Source organism: Henckelia pumila, chromosome 3, assembly GCF_033568475.1.
Source record: "Henckelia pumila isolate YLH828 chromosome 3, ASM3356847v2, whole genome shotgun sequence".
In the NCBI taxonomy this organism is placed as follows: Eukaryota; Viridiplantae; Streptophyta; class Magnoliopsida; order Lamiales; family Gesneriaceae; genus Henckelia; species Henckelia pumila.
The window spans coordinates 97,049,930-97,072,243 of NC_133122.1; the positions used below are offsets into that span (position 1 = coordinate 97,049,930).

Below are 22,314 nucleotides of genomic sequence, written 5' to 3' on the forward strand. Positions count from 1 at the left end.
TCCTTTCCTTTCTAGTCCTTTTGGAGCTGTTCTAGTCTTCTTAGGCTTGGTCCGGAGGTCGGAGAGGCGTTCGGTAGTCGTAGCGGAGTTGTGCCCAAGTTCTGGAGGCATCGACATCAAAGGGCTAACGACGGACGAAGGTATAGCTTTTGCTTCCTATAAATATTTAGGAGTATGCAATAGCTTAGTTAAGGCTTTTAGAGCACTTTAATGATAGTAGTATCATTTGGCAGTGTAGAGCAGACTATAGGCGTGGACCTAGAGTTGGTAGAGCTTGCACTGTATTGAGGTACGAAAGTACTGTTCGAGATATCCTGACTGAGTATGCATGTATTATATGACTGCATGATTTATATGCCATGATATTATGCTGCATTCATTTGCATCTTGCTGTATCTCCTTCGAGATGTCTGTAGTAGGGTTGTACCCTATCCTGTTAGTGGATGGACTTCCATCGATTTGGGTCCGGCGTATCCACAGTTATCTCGGTATGGGAGCCACCTCCTGAAGCGACGGCACATCGTGCTACATACCAGGGCCCGGTCTGTCTCTGTTATCTGATCCTTGACCTCGAGTCTATAGGGAGTTCACTTTGCATGCATGTATACTCATACTCTCGCACTGAGCGTTTTATGCTCACGTCTCGTACTTTGTATTTTCTGGACACCCTATTCCATGGGGCAGGTTTGCGATTGGCCGAGGAGGGTGGATCCAGGAGGGGCTAGTCAGTGGTTGGCCAGCTGGAGCTTCGTCTAGGATTTATTACTGTTGTTTTGGGTTTATACAGCTATTCGATTTGGTTGTATATTATTGGATAATTACAGATTCCTTTACTTGGGATTGTATAATGTTATTGGTTTCCGCAGTTTTATTCTGATATCTGTTTTATTAAGTTAATTGCATGCCTAAGTTCTGTTTAGTAGGTGATCCGGGTAAGGGTCACTACAGAACAGGTATCCTTTACCCAGAATAGATGACCTTTTTGATCAACTGCAGGGTTCTTCTATTTATTCTAAGATTGATCTGAGGTCAGGCTACTATCAGCTGAGAGTGCGAGAGGAAGATGTTCCTAAGACCGCATTCAGAATGAGGTATGGTCACTTTGAGTTTATAGTCATGCCGTTAGGTTTGACTAATGCTCCAGCGGTATTTATGGGTTTGATGAACCGTATCTTTCAACGTTATTTAGATGAGTTCGTCATTATCTTTATCGATGATATTCTTATCTACTCGAAGAACCGTACTGACCATGCAGAGCACTTGAGGACCGTAATGCAGATTTTGCGAGTTGAGCAGTTGTTTGCCAAGCTGTCTAAGTGTGAATTCTGGTTAGATCGAGTTGTCTTTCTCGGTCATATTATTTCTGAAGATGGGATTTCTGTCGATCCCAGCAAAATCGAAGCGGTAATGAATTGGCCTAGACCGACATCAGTACCTGAGATCCGAAGTTTCATGGGTTTAGCTGGTTATTATCGCCGTTTCATAGAGGGTTTCTCGTCTATTGCCAAGCCTATTACCCAGCTGACTCTGAAGAATGCGCCTTTTGTCTGGACTTCAGATTGTGAGGCTAGCTTTGTTGATCTAAAGAGGAGACTGACCAGTGCTCCGATTCTTTCTATTCCGAAGGGTACTGGAGGTTTCACAGTCTATTGTGATGCTTCTAACCGAGGCTTGGGTTGTGTTCTTATGCAGCATAAGCATGTGATAGCGTATGCATCGAGATAGCTGAAACCGCACGAGACCCGTTATCCGGTTCATGATCTGGAACTAGCTGAAATCGTCTTTGCACTGAAGATCTGGCGTCACTATCTTTATGGTGAGTCTTTCGAGATCTTTTCTGACCATAAGAGCCTTAAGTACTTGTTTTCGCAGGCGGAGATGAATATGAGACAAAGAAGATGGTTAGATCTGTTGAAAGATTTTGACTGCAAAATCAAGTATTATCCCGGGAATTCGAATGCAGTTGCAGATGCCTTGAGCCGAAAGCTTTTTTCTTTATCTCTTTCTACTATTGGTGTTTCTAAGTTGATCGATGATTGTTGCACTTCTGGTTTAGAGTTTGAAACAGATAGGGAGACTATCAGAGTGTTTTCTATTCAAGCCGAACCGGAGTTGTTTGTTGCAATCAAAGAAGCACAGAAGTCTGAGCCGAGCATTCAGGTTTCAGTAGAGAAAGTCAGATCTGGGCATCAGTCTGAATTTCAGGTTAGAGATGACGTCTTGTTTGTGAATAACCGTCTTGTTGTGCCAGATATTGCGGAGTTGAGACAGCGTATTCTTCGAGAGGCTCATTTCAGTCGGTTCAGTATCCATCCTGGAGGTCGTAAGATGTACAACTATCTGAAGAGTCAGTTCTGGTGGAAGAGAATGAAGAGCGACGTAGTGAAGTTTGTATCTCGGTGTTTGAATTGCCAGCAAGTAAAAGCAGAGCGGAAGCGACCAGGAGGTCTTTTTCACAGCCTATCTGTTCCTGAATGGAAATGGGATCACATTTCTATGGATTTCGTCACGAAGCTACCACGATCCGTTCGAGGATGCGATGCTATTTGGGTAGTGATCGACCGATTGACGAAGTCTGCTTGTTTTATTCCGTACAGGATGACGTATCGTCATGATCAGATGGCTGAGTTGTATGTTAGCAATGTTGTGAGATTGCATGGTGTGCCGAAGTCGATCGTTTCAGACAGAGATCCTAGATTCACTTCGCACTTCTGGAATAGTCTTCAGGAGGCACTTGGTACTCGATTGCATCTGAGTACATCTTATCATCCTCAGACAGATGGACAGTCAGAGCGGACTATCCAGACGTTAGAGGATATGCTGCGAGCGGTGGTGCTAGACTTTGGCACTAGTTGGCAGGAATCTTTGCCTCTTGTCGAGTTTTCTTACAACAACAGCTTCCAAGCGAGTATCGGTATGGCGCCTTTTGAGGCTTTGTACGGCAAGAAGTGCCGATCTCCGCTGTTTTGGGATGATTTGTCTGAGTCACCAGATTTGGGGCCGGAAATGCTTCGAGATATGGCAGAGCAGGTTAAGATCATTCAGACCAGAATGAAGTCAGCTCAAGATAGACAGGCGAAGTATGCGAACGTCAGACGTAGACCTCTGAATTTTGAGCAGGGATACCATGTATTCCTTAAGATTTTTCCGTTCAGAGGCACTGTCAGATTCGGTAAGAGAGGGAAGTTATCTCCTAGATTCATCGGTCCGTACAAGATTCTCGAGAAGATAGGCGATCTTGCCTACAGACTTGCACTTCCTCCGTCTTTATCTGGTATTCATGACGTTTTTCACGTCTCTATGCTGCGAAAGTATCATCCAGATCCTTCTCATATCCTTCAGCCTGACAAAGCCGAGTTAGACGAGACTCTGAGCTACTTTGAGCGACCGATTCAGTTTCTTGATCGGAAAGAAAAGCAACTCAGAACCAAGTTAATTTCGTTAGTGAAATTGCAGTGGAGCCGTCACGGAGTCGAGGAAGCGACTTGGGAGACAGAGTCTGACATGAGACAACGTTTTCCAGAGTTATTCGGATGACGTGAGTTCTTCTTTCTGCCTTTAGTTCTTTATTCTATCCTATGAGTTGTGGTTCTCGTTGATTTCGAGGACGAAATCTTTTCTTAGTGGGGGAGAATTGTAACGCCCCGTTTTTATCTTAAATGAGTTTATTTGAGTTAATCAGAGATTACAGAGTTCTCGAGTCGGTTTGATTTTGATCAGGGTCCTTTTTGCAAATTTTGGAAATTTCAGGGACTAAAACGCAAATATGGGATTTTATATATTATCTACACTTAGATTTTTATTGGAAAAGTTCCCTCTTCCTCCCCAAACCGTGAAGCACCATTGAAGCTTGGGGAAAACGCCTTTCAAGCTTTTTCAATCTTGGTTTCCGGTCGATCCGTCCGTTGGAATTTATTTCTGAAGGCAGTTTAGCGATCACTGCAGCAAGAGCTTCGTTCTATCGTAAGTTTTTCTACGATCAGATACATTATAGTTTTTGGATGTTGTTAGAATCATTCTAGATTCGAGTATGTTGTTCTCTTCAGAGTTCTGATCGTTTATTATCTGTCGGTTTTGAAATAGAGCGACGTTCGGAAGTGTTATGATTTTTGGAAGCCATTTTCGAAAGTTGAGTTTTGAGATTTGTTGGGATTGCCTTGTTGTTGTGGTATTAGCATTTTTATGAGATTATATCGCTATTGAACTGCTGTCTGCGTTGTCGGTTTAATCAGTTTATAGCCGTTATGCCGTCGGTTTGAGTTTTGGGGATTTCGAACCGTTATTGAGTTGTGATCTTGGCTTGTAAGTTGATCGTGGTTATTGATCATTTGTTGGTATCTGAACAGATTCGTTTGGAGCTTGTCAAGCCCAAGATTAGCAGCAATTGTTCGTTTCAGAGTTTTGGACGAAGAACGGTATAGAGAATTACCTTGAGCCTTGTTGTTGTTTAGTTTGGTTAGACTTTGATACGATCTTTTGTTGTAGCTTTCCAAAAGTTGGAACTTATGCATTGAAAGGTAAAAGCAGTCATCGTAGCGGGATAGCATACTCGAGACAGCTTAGTTCTTGAGTTTCCGGTTTTTAAATCACATACTTGTTTGTACACTTGTTCTAGCATGAAGAACTTGTGTCTTGTTGATTTCTTGGACTTTTGTTATGTGGCTTATGTTATGTTTCTGTTATGCATTCATCTTGAGCCGATCTTACTTTCAGCGGGCAGAACCGCCCTTTTTGTTTAGACATTTGGGAATTATGATTGAGTGGCCTGGGTCGTAGTCGTTTCGCCTGGTGCTAGCATATTCATTATAGTTGCTCAAAGTCTAGAGGAGTGGGATACGTGGCACCACCTCGATTGGGAGAGTCGGTGAGTCGTTACGTGATCTCATCCTCGGGATCCCAAGAGAACTGCAGCAATCCCTTGTTTATCAAAATCGATATCCTGGTTTTTAAAGACATGCATATCATTAACCTTGACTTGAATATGTTGTCTTGATAGCATGTTGTTTATTTATTATTTGATATGTTGCTTTTTCTGGGATTATCATTCTCACCGGTTATCCGGCTGTTGCTTTGTTTTGTATGTGTACTTGGCAACAGGTGGGGCAGGACCAAGTCAGAAGAGGCATGGTTAGCTTTGATGGAAAGATGTAGAAGTGAGACTCGGTTTAGAAGTCGTGTCGGCATGTCTACCTAGTTTATGTTAAAACATGTTTAGATCTCGAACTTCGTTGTTTATGTTGTATCGATTATGCGAGCTCCTCGATTTCATGTTATTTCCATATGCGTAGTTGATCAACTCTAGAACTTCATGTATTAACTGGAGATAGTATGTTTTGATGCATGATTGTATATTGAATGTGTGAGATTGAGTTTCAGCTAGCTTCTGCTGTTATTTTTGCCCTGTTTCTGTCCTCTCTCGATCTGCAATATCATGCGGATCGAGCGAGAGAAAACGTTCAGTCCTCTATTTAGTATTTTTGTGGCTCACTCGATCCGCAAGATCTTGCGGATCGAGCGAGGGCTGTTTTGCCTCGGACAGGGGCTTGAGATTTTTGGCTCACTCGATCTGCAAGATCTTGCAGATCGAGCAGAGTACTGTTCCTTTTAAAAAATATATATATATATATTCAGTTCTTTTAATCTTGGTTCTCGATTGCCTAATTGTTGTTTTAATACCGAGATTAATTGTTTAGAACCGAGGTCCCACAGAAGCCTTGGATCCCATACTTATAGACACGGAACGGAACGTCCATTCTCCATCGTTGCATCCATTCCCAATCGTTGCGTCCGTTCTCCCCATCGTTGCGTCCGATGTCCCATCACGTGTGTAAGCAATGACGTCAACTTGCTGACGTGACGGATGACATCAGTAGGCCAGAACGTTTCTTCAGATCCATGAACGTTGCTTCCGTTCCTAGTCACCCTTCGAGCCTTTTTCGATCATTCTGAATCCATTTCCGAAGTCTGTTAATCCAACAGAAACTCCCTTAATCATGAAATAATAATTCAAAACATGATCACACGATTAATATAGTCATTAATCGTTAATTACAGATACGGGTCAGTACAGATTCGGTGCATTAGTGCTGGTATGATCGCACCCAAAAGTGAATGAATTCTTTATTGTTTTGTCTCTCGAATTGCGGATCGGAGGAACAGGCGCTGAACTTTCAAACGGACATAACTTTCGGCCGGCTGAAAGTTACGGGAGCTTCAGCCTACTCACGCGAAACTCGTCTCGATACCTACAGCGCGCATCTCGGTCAAAGAGACGGAGACACATAAATTCCAACCCGGAGATGGACTTATGGGGCATTTTTCCCGTAGGGTAGGTTAAAACCCACCGAAGCGGCCCGTGTCACCCAAATCACACGTTCACGTCGTGTCATTCAGTCTATTGCATCTTTTCTATCCACGGATTGGACTGAAAGAATTGGGAATAGAATAGCGAGGAATCTAAAGAACAAAAAGTACGAGTAAAAAAAAAAAGAAAATAATGAAAAATGGGTGCCACACGAGGACTTCCCAGGGGGTCACCCATCCTAGTACTGCTCTTGCCCAAGCACGCTTTTCTTCGGAGTTCTGATGGGATCCGGTGCATTTGTGCTGAATGATCGCACCCAGAAGTGAATGAATTCTTTATTGTTTTGTCACTCGAATTGCGCATCGGAGAAACAGGCGCTGCACTTTCAAACAGACATAACTTTCGGCCGGCTGAGAGATACGGGTGCTTCAACCTGCTCACATGAAACTCGTATCGATACCTACAGTGCGCATCTCGGTCAAAAAGACGGAGACAATCAAATTCCAACCAAAAGATGAACTTTCAGGGATTTTTTTCCGTAGGGAACATTGGGACCCACCGAAGCAGCCCATGTCACCTAGATCGCACGTTAACGTCATGTCATTCTGTCTATTGAATTTTTTCTATCCGTAGATTGAACTGAAAGAGTCAGGAATAGTACAGCGAGGAATCGGAAAAACAAGAAGTACGAGTAATAAAAAAAAGAAATTAATGAAAAAGGGGTGTAACACGAGGAATTTCATGGGGGTCACCCATCCTAGTACTGCTCTCGCCCAAGCACGCTTAACTTCGGAGTTCTGATGGGATCTGGTGCATTAGTGCTGGTATGATCGCACCCAAAAGTGAATGAATGATTTATTGTTTTGTCTCTCGAATTGCGAATCGGATGAACAAGCGCGGCATTTTCAAATGGACATAACTTTCGGCCGACTAAGAGTTACGAGAGCTTCAACCTGCTCACACGAAGCTCATCTTGATACCTACAACGCGCATCTCGATCTAAGGGTGTTTTTCCCTTAGGGCACGTTGGGACCCACCGAAGCAGCACGCGTTACCCAGACCGCACGTTCACGTCGTGTCATTCAGTTTATTGCATCTTTTCTATCCGCGGATAGGACTGAAAGAGTTGGGAATAGGACAACGAGAAATCGGAAAAATAAGAAGTACGAGTAAGAAAAAAAAAGAAATTAATGAAAAAGGGGAGAAACACGAGGACTTTCAAGGGGGTCACCCATCCTAGTACTACTCTCACCCAAGCACGCTTAACTTCAGAGTTCTGATTGGATCCGGTGCATTAGTGCTGGTATGATCGCACCCAAAAGTGAATGAATTCTTTATTGTTTTGTCTCTCGAATTGCGAATCGAATGAACAGGAGCTGCACTTTCAAATGGACATAACTTTCGGCCAGCTGAGAGTTCTGGAAGTTTCACCCTACTCACGCGAAGTTCGTCTCGATACCTACAGTGCGCATCCCGGTCTAAGATACGGAGACGCTCAAATTCCAACCCGAAGATGGACTTTCGGGGAGTTTATCCCATATGGCACGTTGGGACCCACCGAAGCGGCCTGCGTCACCCAAATCGCACGTTCACGGTGTGTCATTTAGTTTATTGCATTTTTTCTATCCGCGGATTGGACTGAAAAAGTTGGGAATATGACAGCAAGGAATCGGAATAACAAGAAGTACGAGTAAGAAAAAAAAATTAATGAAAAAGAGGTGCAACACGAGGACTTTCAAGGTGGTCACACATCATAGTACTGCTCTCTCCCAAGCACGCTTAACTTCGGAGTTATGATGGGATCCGATGAATTAGTGTTGGTATGATCGCACCCAAAAGTGATTGAATTCTTTATTGTTTTGTCTCTCGAATTGTGGATCGAAGGAACAGGTGCTGCACTTTCAAACGGACATAGCATTCGGTCGGCTGAGAAGTACAGGAGCTTCAGCCAGCTCAAGCGAAACTCATCTTGATACCTACAGTGCATCTCGGTCAAAGAGACGGAGAAGCTCAAATTCCAACCCGGGGATGGAATTTCGGGGATTTTTTCTCGTAGGGCACGTTGGGTCCCTCCGAAGCGGCACGCGTCACGCAGATCGCACATTCACGTCGTGTCATTCAGTCTATTGCATATTTTCTATCCGAAGATTGGACTAAAAAGTCGTGAATAAGATAGAGAGGAAAAAAGAAATTAAGGAAAAAAGGGTGAAAACGAGGCCTTCCCAGGGGGTCACCCATCTTATTACTGCTCTCGCCCAAGCACGCTTAACTTTGGAGTTCTGATGGGATCCGGTATATTAGTGATGGTATGATCGCACCCAAAAGTGAATAAATTATTTATTGTATTGTCTCTCGAATTGCGTATTGGAGGAATAGGCGTTGCACTTTCAAACGAACATAACTTTCGGTAGGCTGAGAGTTACGGGAGCTTCAACCTGCTCACACAAAACTCGTATCGATACCTACAGCGCGCTCAGTCAAAGAGACAGAGACAATCAAATTCCAACCCAGAGATGGACTTTCAGGGAGTTTTTCCCGTAGGGCACATTGGGACCCACCGAAGCAGCCCACGTCACCCAGATCGCACGTTCACGCCGTGTCATTCTGTCTATTAAATCTTTTCTATCCGTGGATTGGACTGAAAGAGTCGGGAATAGGACAGCGAGGAATCGGAAAAACAAGAAGTACGAGTAAGAAAAAAAAATAAATTAATGAAAAAAGGGTGCAACACGAGGACTTTCATGGGGGTCACCAATCCTAGTACTGCTCTCGCCCAAGCACGCTTAACTTCGGAGTTCTGATGGGATCCGGTGCATTAGTGCTGGTATGATCGCACCCAAAAGTGAATGAATTATTTATTGTTTTGTCTCTCGAATTGCGAATCGGATGAACAGGCGCTGCACTTTCAAATGGACATAACTTTCGGCCGGCTGAGAGTTACGAGAGCTTGAGTGTGAGACCTCGATTCTAAACCACTAATCTCGGATTAAAAAACAATTAAGCGAACGAGAATCCAAGAGTAAAACAATTCAAAGTTTTTTTTTTTTTTTAAATGCCACGCGCCCGCGCGAGGAACCAAGCTCGCGCGTGCGCGGGCTTCAACAACCGAGACCAACCAAAGGCTCGCGCCCGCGCGAGGTACCAAGCTCGCGCGCGCGCAGGCAAACAATTCAGAGGCCCAACGAAGGCCTCGCGCGCGCGCGAGGAACGCCTCGCCCGCGCGCGGAAGGCCTGGGCAGAAAATGCTCAGGCTGCAGAAAATAAAGAAAGGATTCCGCGCTTGGTCCGACATGCCTTCAAATACATATGCAATAACAGGGTGTAGGGAAACATGCCATAACAAGTCATGCTTTCAGAAGGCCTAAAAACAACCAGAAGTCTAAATCGATACAACAACAACATACTTCGATTTTAGATTACAATCCGAATATAAACTAATTCGAATAACAAAACATATCAAGTTCGAGTTCTAACATGCTTCAATCTTAAACTAGATAAACATGCTAATTCGACTTCTAAACCGAGTCTCACTTCTACTACTTTCCCTCGAACCTAACCATGCCTCTTCTGACTTGTTCCTGCCCCACCTGTTGCCAAGTACACATACAAAACAAAGCAACAGCCGGATAACCGGTGAGAACGACATGCCCAGTAAAAGCAACATAACAAGTAATACAAGTAACAAACATGCTTTCAATACAATAACGAAATAAATAACATCGTAATGAAATGCATGTCTTTAAACAGGGATATCAAATCTGATAACGAGGGATTGCTGCTGTGCCTTTGGGATCCCGAGGATAAGATCACGTAACAACTCACCGACTCTCCCAATCGAGGTGGTGCCACGTATCTCACTCCTCTAGACTTTGAGCAACTATAATGAGTATGCTAGCACCAGACAAAACGACTACGACCTGGGCCACTCAATCATAGTTCCCAAACGTCTAAACAAAAAGGGCGGTTCTGCCCGCTGAAACAAGATTGGCTCAAGATGAATGCATAACAGAAACATAAAACATAATCCTTTTAACAAAAACCAATACAATCAAACAATACACAAGTTCCTCATGCTAGAACAAGTGTAGATGCAAGTATGTGATTTCAAAAGGGAAAACTCGAGAACCACAGTACCGAGTATGCTATCCCGCTACGATGACTACTTTTAACTTTCAATGCAGTAGCTCCAACTCTGGATAAGCTACAAAAGAGATTGTATAAACAACTAACAATCTAACAACAACCAGGCAACGGTTCAAGGAAAACTCTTTATACCGTTCTTCGTCCAATTCTCTGAAATGATCAAACAGCTGCTAACTCTGGGCTTGACAACTCCAAACGAATCTGTTCAGATACAAGAGATGATTGATCAATAACCACGATCAACTTACAAGCCAAGTTCAAACTCAAAAATGGTTCAAAATCTCCAAAAACTCAAACCGACGGCATAACGGCTATAACTGAACAAACCGGCAACGCAGACAGCAGTTCAATACTGATAACAACTCAATTCAATGCTAATACAAAAACAACAAGACAAACCCAACAAATCTCAAAACCATGATTTTCGAAAATGGCTTCCAAAAATCATAACAAATCCGAACGTCGCTCTATTTCAAAACTGACAGATAATAAACGATCAGAACTCTGTAGAGAACAACATACTCGAATCTAGAACGATTCTAACAACATCCAAAAACTAGAATGTATCCGATCGTAGAAAAACTTACAATATAACAGAGATCTCACTGCTGTGATCGATAATCTGCCTTCAGAAATAAATTCCACTGGACGGATCGAGCTCGAGAGGAAATCTGAAAGCTCAAAACTCCAAAGGGGCGGCTCTAATGGAGGCTCACGGTTGGAGAGGAAGATGGAGGCTTCTCCAAATTAAAATCCATGTGTAGATAATATATAAAAATCAAAATTTGCGTTTTAGTCCCTGAAAAATCCAATTTTTGCAAAAAGGACCCTGATCAAAATCAAACCGGCTCGAGAACTCTATAATCTCTGATTAACTCAAATAAATTTAATTAAGATAAAAACGGGGCGTTACATTGAGCCTGCTCTAGCGAAGCTCGTCTCGATACCTACAACGCGCATCTCGATCTAAAAGACGAAGACGCTCAAATTTCAACCCGAATATGGACTTTCAGGGTGTTTTTCCCTTAGGGAACGTTGGGACCCACCAAAGCAGCACGCATTACCCAGACCGCATGTTGACGTCGTCTCTTTCAGCTTATTGCATCTTTTCTATCCGCGGATTGGACTAAAATAGTTGGGAATAGGACAACGATGAATCAGAATAATAAGAAGTACGAATAAGAAAAAAAAATTAATGAAAAAGGGGAGCAACACGAGGACTTTCAAGGGGGTCACCCATCCTAGTACTATTCTCGCCCAAGCACGCTTAACTTCAGAGTTCTGATGGGATCCGGTGCATTAGTGCTGGTATGATCGCACCCAAAAGTGAATGAATTCTTTATTGTTTTGTCTCTCGAATTGCGAATCGGATGAACAGGCGCTGCACTTTCAAATGGACATAACTTTCGGCCAGCTGAGAGTTACGGGAGCTTCAGCCTACTCACGCGAAGTTCATCTCGATACCTACAGCGTGCATCCTGATCTAAGATACGGAGACGCTCAAATTCCAACCCGAAGATGGACTTTTGGGGCGTTTTTCCCGTAGGGCACGTTGGGACCCACCGAAGCGGTTCGCGTCACCCAGGCCGCACGTTCACGGTGTGTCATTCAGTCTATTGCATTTTTTCTATCCGCGGATTGGACTGAAAAAGTTGGGAATAAGACAGCAAGAAATCGGAATAACAAGAAGTACGAGTAAGAAAAAAAAATTAATGAAAAAGGGGTGCAACATGAGGACTTTCAAGGTGGTCACACATCCTAGTTGTAACGCCCCGAATTTATCTTAATTGAGCTTAATTGAGTTAATCGGAGATTTCAGAGTTCAGGAGCCGACTTGATTTTGATCAGGATCATTTTTGCAAATTTCGGATTTTTCAGGGTCTAAAAAGCAAAAATGGAGATTGTTAGATATTTAATGGGCTTTTGACATTTCTTCTCCATTCCTTCTCCTTCTTCTTCCTCTCTCCCTTGCCTCTCTTCTCCATAGACGATGCCCCAAACCCATTCCAAGTTTTGTGATTTCGATTTCCGATCTATCCGTCCGTTGGAATTTAATTCTGAAGGCAGATTAGCGATCACGGCAGCGAGAGCTCCGTTATACCGTAAGTATTTCTCCGATCAGATACGTTTTGTTTTTTTGGATGTTGTTAGAATCGACTGAGTTTCGAGTATGTTATTCTTGGCAGAGTTCTGATCGTTTATTCTCAGTCAGTTTTGAATTTGAGCGTCGTTCGGAATTGTTTTGATTTTTGGTAGATTATTTGAAATTTGTGTTTTGGAGATTTGTTGGGTTTGAGCTTTTTTTTGGTTGTTTGATGGTGGATTTGAGTTTATTGGATTGATATTATACTGTCTGTATTTCTGGTTTGATCAGTTATAGCCGTTATGCCGCCAGTTTGAGTTTTGGAATATCAATCGTTTATATTGATGAGATTTTGGATTTAGGAGTTGGAATTGAGTTTGAATGGTAGATTTGGATGGATTGACATTGGAATTCTTTTTCATCCCCTTTCAGATTCAGTTGCAGATTTTGGAGTCCAGAAATTACAGAATTCGAATCGTTGACGAATTGATCGAGGTTTGATATCAAGGTTACTTTATTATTTGACATGAATCGAATGATGTTTGATTGAGCCTTTTGTGCTTGTAGCTTGTCTGGATTTCAGCTACGTCAATCAAAAAAGAGGTAAAAGACGACTTTGGAATGGAATAGGACGATTAACTCGAATCCGGAATGATTCGAGTGTCCTAGGGAAAATCACATACTCACATGCTTCCTGAATTATATGTTATTTGTTTTACTGGAATCAGTTGAATGAGTTTTGATTTGCATTGCATTCATATTGAGCCAATTACCTTTGTTTTGCGGGCAAGAGAAGCCCAGAAGAGTTAGATGTTCTGTGGAATATAGTTGAGTGACATTGGTTAGCAGATTTTTACCAATTGTCGAGAAACACTCTCTATATGTGCCCAGAATCTAGAGGAGATAAATATGCACCATCCACCTCGATCGGGAGAGTCGGTGTGTTGGTGATATTTTGTCCTCGGGATCCCAATTGAGAAAAGAGAACTTTTACCTCGTGATTATCCAGACTTGATAATCCTTGTTTTAAAGACATGCATTGCACTTTATGCAATTGATTTGGAGTTATTGACATGCTATTTGAACTCTTGTTTGGTTATTTCATATATCGCGTTCGATATATTATTTGATATGCATGCTTTGTCTCTTTTACTAGGAATTGTATTCTCACCGGATTATCCAGCTGTCGTTTTGTTTGTATGTGTACTTGACGGCAGGTGGGACAGGATCGATTCAGAAGAGGCATGTTTAGCTTCGAGGAAAAGATGTAGAAGTGAGACTCAGTCTAGAAGTCGATTCCAGCATGTCAATCTAGTTTATGTTAGAACATGTTTAGTTATCGAACTTCATCGTTATATTGTTGTTGCATGTTCTCGACTTTGGTTTGGTTGTTGAACTCCAGAACTCATATCAAGAAATTCAAGAATCACGATTTCTATGATGTAATAGCTTCAGCAAAATTGAAGATAACGCTCAACTGTAACTGATTTTTTTAATTCTTTATTGACATGAGTTCAGTTAATAATTCTTAGCTGACAATAGTCGAATATAATCTTTTCGACATAACTTATTGTCATAGAATTAATCATCATTTCGGTACTACATAACTCTGTTCTACTCAATCTTCTAGCTGTTTCTGGAGTTCTTCAGTTCACGTAATGCTCTTCTATACAAGTTGTCATAATACCATTGTACTAGACACCACTCTATATAGAACTGCAGTCATGTCGTAGAAAAATCGATATATGTCATTGAACTATTTCTGTACATTCTAACCATTGACATATCTATCAATTCTAGGTTAATTCTGTACTAGTGCAATATATCGACTAGACTTTTATTGACATTCTTCCACGATCATCGTGATATAAACAGTACCGACATAATAGAAATTTATTTCTGCAACTCATATCAAATAGATCTCTACTCATTGCTATTGCTGATCTAACTTAATCACTGCACAGAATCAATCAATTCTTATCTGATACTCAGGTATTGCATTAATATCTATAATGCATATTCAATCTTATTTCCTCAAGTCTGCATTTCATCTTCTCTGTCTAATCATTCAAATGCATTTCTTCTACTCAAAGGCAAAAATCTCAGCAATTATATTGAATAAAGGCTCATCAGATACGGATTATAACATAACAAATCACTAATCTATGACTATATACTATGCAATCAATATATAAGTGGTTAACTAGAATTAACTCACTTACCTGTAATCTCATTTTCTGGTGCAACTTGAGCCTCATTTTCTGTAATTGCTTATTGCCTATGACATGATCTGTCATTCAAATGTTCTCTTGACCTATTTCAGCTATTTCAGCTATGCTTATATTTCTTCATCTGCTGGTGTTTAGACTGAATCGATTCTTGCTGCTATTGTCACTATCTCTTGCTTCATAACTATACTGCTATGAAAGTTTAGTGAAGGTGATGATCATAGTGTTTCCACAATTACAGAGGCATGAATAAAAATTCAACTCTGCCTCGTACTATCGGTTCATGATTTCGTTCTTCTCTTACTGACTTGAAATCAACTTATGCGTCTCTACTTTTCTATCATCTTTAGCATATACAAAAAGAAACAATTCTGTTTACTTACCTGCCAAACAATTTCAGTACTTCTTCTGGCAACTTCACCAACTTCTTGCTAAGTCCTGGAGTTGATATAAAATCAGGCTGGTTCTATGTTCATCTGAATATGCTTCTCTTGAACAACTGATCCAGCTCTTCAAATCAACTCCTTTCTAGACATAGCATATTATGTACCTTTCTGAGTTGATGATTCATAGCTTTGGAGTTGTTCAACTAACATACTCCTCAGTACAATCGGTTCAAAACCTTACCTCAACACGGTTCTGTTCTATCTGAGGTTCTGTTCTGTCTGAGGTTCTCATGCTATCTGCATAAGCTGTCTTATTCGATAACAGAAGCAATCAATATGGCAGAGATTATAACATACAATTTAAGTATAACATACATATAATCTCATGCTTCTGAATAGAACACATGCTTGCAAATTCTCATTCTTTTTACATAATAAATGCTTGAAACGAATTCACTTATTCTGATGAATTCAAGAAATCAGGCATACAAATCAGCATATAAGCATGTAATTCTTATCTCAGTAAAGCAAGCAGTGGTCAATCAAGCAATCATAGTCGCATATAATTATGTAAAGCAAGTAAAGCATACTCCTGCAATACTATAAATGCATGCGACTCAATCTACCCCGCTCAACTTCTATCTTAGTCCAAGACTTTACGCTCTGATAACACCTGTTGTGGGGACCTCGGGTTGCTAATCTCATCTTAGGGCAATAAAACAATTAATTAACAATTAATCATATAATAAAATAATATTCAAACCAAGAGCTAAAATAATTTTTTTTTTTAAATCTCAGCCCCTCGCTCGATCGGGTAAACTCACCCGATCGAGCGAGCTAGAAAGTTTAGCTCTCGGGTATGAATCCAGTTTGGCCTCGCTCGATCGGTGAAACTCACCCGATCGAGCGAGCCCAAAAACTCACTTTCTGCTTTTGCGATACAAGAGCCTCGCTCGATCGGTGGAGTTCACCCGATCGAGCGGGCTACTCTGCTTCAGAATTCTGCAGAGTTCATTTGCTGATAAAAACAATTCCAAACTACAAATCATGGTATATAAAATCTCAAACATGCATATAATCTTTTCAACATGATTCTACATAATTGACATGCATTTAAACATAAATCTACATATTTGTAGACAATACTCAACAACAACATATACAAAAGTGCTTGTTGTTCTAACATGTTTACCAACTTATAAACTACATGTCATCAGCTTAAAAACCCGAGTCTCCACTTCTAATCTTTCAATCTTGAGCTATCCAAGCCACATCTAACTTGCTCATGCCCCAACCTGATGCAATGCACACATACAAACAAAGCAACAGTCGGATAGCTCTGGTGAGAATAAATCTCAGTATGAATAACATGCATATACATCATTTAAGCATATAAACTCATTCAAATCATGAATGTCATATAATAACATAACATTCTAGTATTTAGAAACGCATATTCTAAATCATAGAAATCTCTAGGTTAATGCATAAATGCAATGCATGTGCCAAGGAATAGGCTATCAAATCTGATATCAATAAATAGTAGTTCTGGGATCCCGGGGAAATAAAATCTTTAACCGACCACCGACTCTCCCAATCGAGGTGGTGTTAAATATTTCAATTACTCTGACATTGGTGCAAGTATAGTGAGTCATCTAGCTCTGGAAAATAAATCTATATTCCGTGCCATGAGTCATCTGACTCTGGAATTAAATCTACATTCCATGCCACTCAACTACAGTTCTCCAAACGTCATATGCACTCTAGGCCATTCTGCCCTCTGTGCTATTCAAGGTAGGGTTCAAGATAAATGCAACATAATCTGTATGCATTAAATAAGCTAACACATCTTGAACACACAATTCAAACATCATGCAAGGCAATAATAAGAAATACATCACTTAACACACTTAGACAAATAAGTATGTGATTTTAGGAAAACTCGAAAACCCCCACGTTCTCGAGTTGTTCTACCTGGCGAGGATAATGTCGAATCATACCTTTCATCGCGATTCAAACATCTTGAATCTGTTTCCAATGCTGAGTATCTCAAAGCTAGCCAAATCATTCATACAATTCTGCTCATTTCAATTAATGCTACTTGAAGGTATTTTTTATTCAACTTCAAACACTTCAAGTCATTCGAACTCAACACGTCGATTCAACTTCGATAATCTTCAATTCAAATCTGAAATAGATTATAACATATCTAAACATCAATTCCAATCTAAATCGATGATTCTTTAAAGCTTATACAATTCAAATCTTGTTAAGACAATCAGAATTCAAACCAACGTCGCAACTATTCGAGTCCGATAAATCTTTCGATTCAAATATCATTATATCGTCATTCTAAACATAATTTCATAGTCAATTCATCCATAATAAACTTGAAGATGAGCTCTACACCTTTAGAATGCATATCAATTCAAAATCTTGAACCAACGGCGTAACGGTACGATTTTGGTCTTTCCAAAAGCTTAAACATCAATATCATCACCACCATAACATAATAACATCAACAATTCAGCAGCTATATCTCGAAAATGTAAGCCTTAAAAATTCAGATTTCTGAAAATTCTTACAAAAATCGAAATCATGTTCAAACGACGATCTTTTCTCGAACCGTCTTAGATATGCTATCGTCGTATATGCTAGAACATGTTTATAAAATTACATCTTAATTCTAACAACAACTTAAAATTCAAACATGGTAGAACTTCATAAAACTTACGTCAAAACGTAGCACTCGGAGCTGTGATCGCAAATATATGCTTAATCAAAAATTCTACCGGGCGGATTGAATTTAATCGGGACTTGAAAGGTTGAAAATTGGCTTGGAACCCTTTCTCCCCATTCTCTCGTTTGCTTCGGCCACAATGCTGATTCTCACGTGAATTGCTAGGAAATATGTGTCAATTTTGATATATATTGGCCTATTTGCAGTTTAGTCCTTGAACTTTGGCCTAATTGCAATTCAGTCTCCGAACAAGTGATTTAATTCAATTTCAATACTAAATAATTTAAGAATAATAGAATTTAATTCTAAACTCTAAATATTCTCAAATTAAATATTCTCGGATTAAAATTAAATTATTTTGGACCTTATCACATTTTAGTCCTTGAACTTCTCAATATTTTCAAATGGGTCGTTGCTCAGATTTCATCCTCAAATTAAATCCTTGATATTTATGTGACAATTTTGATATATATTGGCCTATTTGTAGTTTAGTCCTTGAACTTTGGCCTAATTGCAATTCAGTCCCGGAACAAGTGATTTAATTCAATTTCAATCCTAAATAATTTAAGAATAATAGAATTTAATTCTAAAATCTAAATATTCTCAAATTAAATATTCTCGGATTAAAATTAAATCATTTCGGACCTTATCGCATTTTATTCCTTAAACTTCTCAATATTTGCAAATGGGTCCTTGTTCAGATTTCATCCTCAAATTAAATCCTTGATATTTATCATCTTGGAATTCACATCTTAAATTCCATAAATATCAATTCAAATATTTTTAATATTTTAATTTAAGAATGCCGGATATTAAAATCTTAAAATCCAAAAATCCTCAAATTAAATATTTCTGACCCGAAATTGAAATCTCTAATTTCCATAAATTCATAAATCATTATTTTCTTATCTTCGAAATTTAAATCTTAAATCCCGTCATTAAGAACTTAATATTTTCGGACCTTACAAGTTCGGACGATCCGAAGTGGATCGGAAGCTCCGTGCCAGGATCAGAGGCTCCGATCGAGATCGGAAGCTCCGTCGGCGAGATCGGATGCTCCGATCTGGGCTAGGACACATGTCATCACTTACGTCAGCAAGGTGAAATCATGGCTGACGTAATATTGAGCGATCGGAAGCTCCGAAGGTGCGATCGGAGATTTCGATCGAGTTCGGATGATCCGAACCAGATTTGGAGGCTCCGAACGTTGCCTATAAATAAAGGGTCCGAGAATTCATTTTCTCGCACCAATTTCCTCTCTTCTCTCTGATTCCTAAGCCTTCTAACTCAGATCTAGGGAGATCTAGGCGTCCTACGGGGAATTCGGAAGTGGCTTAGTGATCTAGACGTCGTCGCGGAGCTACGGCCTAGTTTTGAGGCTATCGACAGCAAAGGGCTAACGACGGACGCGGGTATAGCTTTGGCATCCTAAACATATTTAGGAGTATGCAATAGCTTAATTAAGGCTTTTAGAGCTTAATTGTTGATGCACGGATATTTGCATTGTAGTAGCAGTAGACTGGACTAGTAGGCTTGGAGTCTAGGTCAGTGGAGCTAGGTTTGACCAGCAGTGTTAGAGGTACGTAAGTACTGACCGAGATAGCCGGCATGATATATTTGCTTATATGTTGCATGAGTATGTGCTATATGTTTTATCATGTTTTAGCATGTTTTACCGTCTTAGCACATACATGATTTTACGTGTGACTACATCCGGAGAGATGTGAGTCATTGACAGTCTCCATAGGGAACGATGATCTCATTTTGGACTCGAGTCAGGTATGACAGTTTCCATATGGGACTTGTATCCTGTTTTGGATTCGGGTCAGGATGGGGTTGGCTCAGCCCTGATATTGAAATACGAGTACCCCACGGAGTAGCTCTTTATCCGGTACTGTATATTCTCGGCGCCATGAGCATGTGTTTTCACTTGAGTTTTAAATCATCTGTGTGCACATATTTGTATTTATATCATTGCTTCGTATTGAGCGTTCTAGCTCACGCCCCTGTGTTTGGGTATTGTGTACCTTGTGGCGTGGCAGGTTTGAGGCTGGACGGTCCAGGCGGCTCTCAGCAGGATTGAGCTTTGGGGAGTGCGAGGTTGTGAATGGTAGGGATTTAATTACCCTGAACCTTCGATTTGGTTGTATAACAGTATTTATACACTTGTGGTAGCGTCAGTTGTATTATGCCGATTAGATTTGTTGTATTTTATTTATCTGCACTTTACGCTTTAAGCTTTTATTGCGTGCTCTTTTACTATCACTCTGATTAGGTAGTGGATCCGGGTTCGGTCACTACACAGACTGCTGCGGATGCTGATGCTTTTGCGAATATTGCTGCTGAAAAGGTGGCTGCTGGTACTGAGGTGGCTGAATAGATGCCTCAGAACCTCTTGAACCACTCGCTGCCCCAATCAGCATCGGACAATACCTCTTCATGTGACCCTCCTGGCCACACTGGAAGCATGCATTGGTCGATCGACCACACTGTCCTGGCTGATGCCTGTGTCTGCACTGACAACATCGGTTCGGTCTCCACCAGATCCAGATGAAGAATAAGAAGTACCTCCTGGCTTTTTGAATGACTGTCCTTTCGGACCCAAAGTACTGGCACTCGCTGACCTGGAAGAAGAAGAGAAGAGTCCCCTGTTCCTCTGGATACTGTCCTCCGCCTGGCGACAACGGTCCACCAAGCCCTCGTAGGTCATATCACTGACCACAGCAACCATCCGATGAATCTCAGGGTTCAGACCTTGAAGGAAATGGTCGTACTTCGTTATAGAACTATCAGTAATGTGAGGACAATAAGGTAGCAGATCAAAGAACTTCTGCTGGTACTCCTCGATCGTCATCGTACCCTGTCGGAGACTCAGTAACTCACTGGCTTTCGCCTATTGTAGAGCTGAAGGGAAATACAGTCTCTAATAAGCTGTACGGAACTCGCCCCACGTAGCTACTCCTCTCGCTGCTATGAATGGTGCGGAAGTAGATCTCCATCACTTCCTCGCTCGACCCTTAAACATAAAGGCAAGAATCTCCATCTTATCCTCATCTGTGCAACGAAACTCCTGAAAACAATGCTCCATCCTCTCGAGCCAATCCTCAGCCTCCTCAGGCGTCTCACCTCCTGTCAAGGGCTTCGGGCTGACCTCCTTAAATCTGCGCTCCTCATGCTGACCTTGACGACGTCTACGATCATTCGGATCGCCCCATCCACCGCCGCCTCCGCTATCATGGCTCTCATCGTAATCTGCCATCTGTTGCATAAGAACAGATAATTACTTAATCCGCTTTTACAAAATTCCTAGTGCAATGCGCTCTCATACCAAAAAGTGTAGTGACCCAACCTGGATCCACTATCTAATCAGAGTTAATTAGCGCATGCAAAAAAACTTTTAAGCGAAAGGAGCGGATAATTTAAAATACAAAAAATCCAATCGGCAGAATTCAACCGACGATAATAAAAGTCTATAAATACCATTATACAACAAAATCGAAGGTTCAGGGTAAACAAATCCCTACCCTCTAAAACCTCTCACTCTCGGATCCTCAATCCTGCTGAGAGCCGCCTGGACCATCCAGCCTCAAACCTGTCCCGCCACAAGGTACACCACAATACCCAAACACAGGTGCGTGAGCGACAACACTCAATACATAAGCAATGATATATGTACAAATATGCGCACACAGATGATTTAATATCCCAGGAAAATCAATTGCTCATGGTGCCAGGAATGCACAGTACCGGCTAGAGAGCAACTCCTCGGGGTACTCGTATATTCTATATCAGGGCTGAGCTAACCCTGTAGCACCAAGAACTTCTAAAATTTGAAAATCATGCCTAAAATTATTTTCAGTATTTATATTTTAATTTCTTGAAGTTAATTGTTTAAGTTTTAGTTAAAGATAGAATTGTTCGATTTATTTGGATTAAATGCCTTGAATTGTTTGGTCTAGTAAGTTTCTGTCCCGGCAGGCGACAATGGTGGGCTTCGGTGGCATATTTTCAAGACTTTCACTTTTAAGATTTTTAAGTTAGAGGAAAAAGGGGGTTTTGGCCGGAAATGTAAATTTCGAACTTTTCGGGGGTCGGAAAGCAATTTTATTATTTCCTTGAGTTTATATCCTAAACTTTTCATAAGATAGGATTTTATTAAATCCGGGCTAGTTTAATTTCAATTAAAATGATTAGAGTTGAAATTTTAAACTTAGAAGTTTTAGAGGTGCAAGTTTTGAGGTGAAGAGCTACTTTAGTGCAAGTAGCACTTTTATTTGTCTTTTAGCACTTTTATAGTACAAGATTCTCACACACACACACACCAAAACCCTACAATCTCATTATTTTTCCCACTTAAAATTTTCACTCCAATTATTTTTTTTCCCTCTAGATATAAATCATTCAACACAATTAAAAACCCTAGCCCCTTC

The 22,314-nt window shown here is 40.8% G+C and overlaps 5 non-coding genes and 2 pseudogenes across 5 annotated transcripts; all 7 read right to left on the bottom strand.

The window, feature by feature from the left end:
* Positions 1 to 6,504: 6,504 nt before the first annotated feature.
* On the bottom strand, positions 6,505 to 6,622 carry LOC140893722 (5S ribosomal RNA). The gene has a single exon (XR_012153313.1). It is a non-coding gene; the product is annotated as a 5S ribosomal RNA (ribosomal RNA).
* Positions 6,623 to 7,023: 401 nt separating this feature from the next.
* On the bottom strand, positions 7,024 to 7,142 carry LOC140894070 (5S ribosomal RNA). Its single transcript, XR_012153623.1, has one exon. It is a non-coding gene; the product is annotated as a 5S ribosomal RNA (ribosomal RNA).
* Positions 7,143 to 7,502: 360 nt separating this feature from the next.
* LOC140893716 (5S ribosomal RNA) lies at positions 7,503 to 7,621 on the bottom strand. Its single transcript, XR_012153308.1, has one exon. It is a non-coding gene; the product is annotated as a 5S ribosomal RNA (ribosomal RNA).
* A 398-nt stretch (positions 7,622 to 8,019) lies between these two features.
* On the bottom strand, positions 8,020 to 8,138 carry LOC140893835 (5S ribosomal RNA; annotated as a pseudogene).
* A 368-nt stretch (positions 8,139 to 8,506) lies between these two features.
* LOC140893824 (5S ribosomal RNA) lies at positions 8,507 to 8,624 on the bottom strand (annotated as a pseudogene).
* A 399-nt stretch (positions 8,625 to 9,023) lies between these two features.
* On the bottom strand, positions 9,024 to 9,142 carry LOC140893964 (5S ribosomal RNA). Its single transcript, XR_012153522.1, has one exon. It is a non-coding gene; the product is annotated as a 5S ribosomal RNA (ribosomal RNA).
* A 2,508-nt stretch (positions 9,143 to 11,650) lies between these two features.
* LOC140893862 (5S ribosomal RNA) lies at positions 11,651 to 11,769 on the bottom strand. Its single transcript, XR_012153424.1, has one exon. It is a non-coding gene; the product is annotated as a 5S ribosomal RNA (ribosomal RNA).
* Positions 11,770 to 22,314: the final 10,545 nt, after the last annotated feature.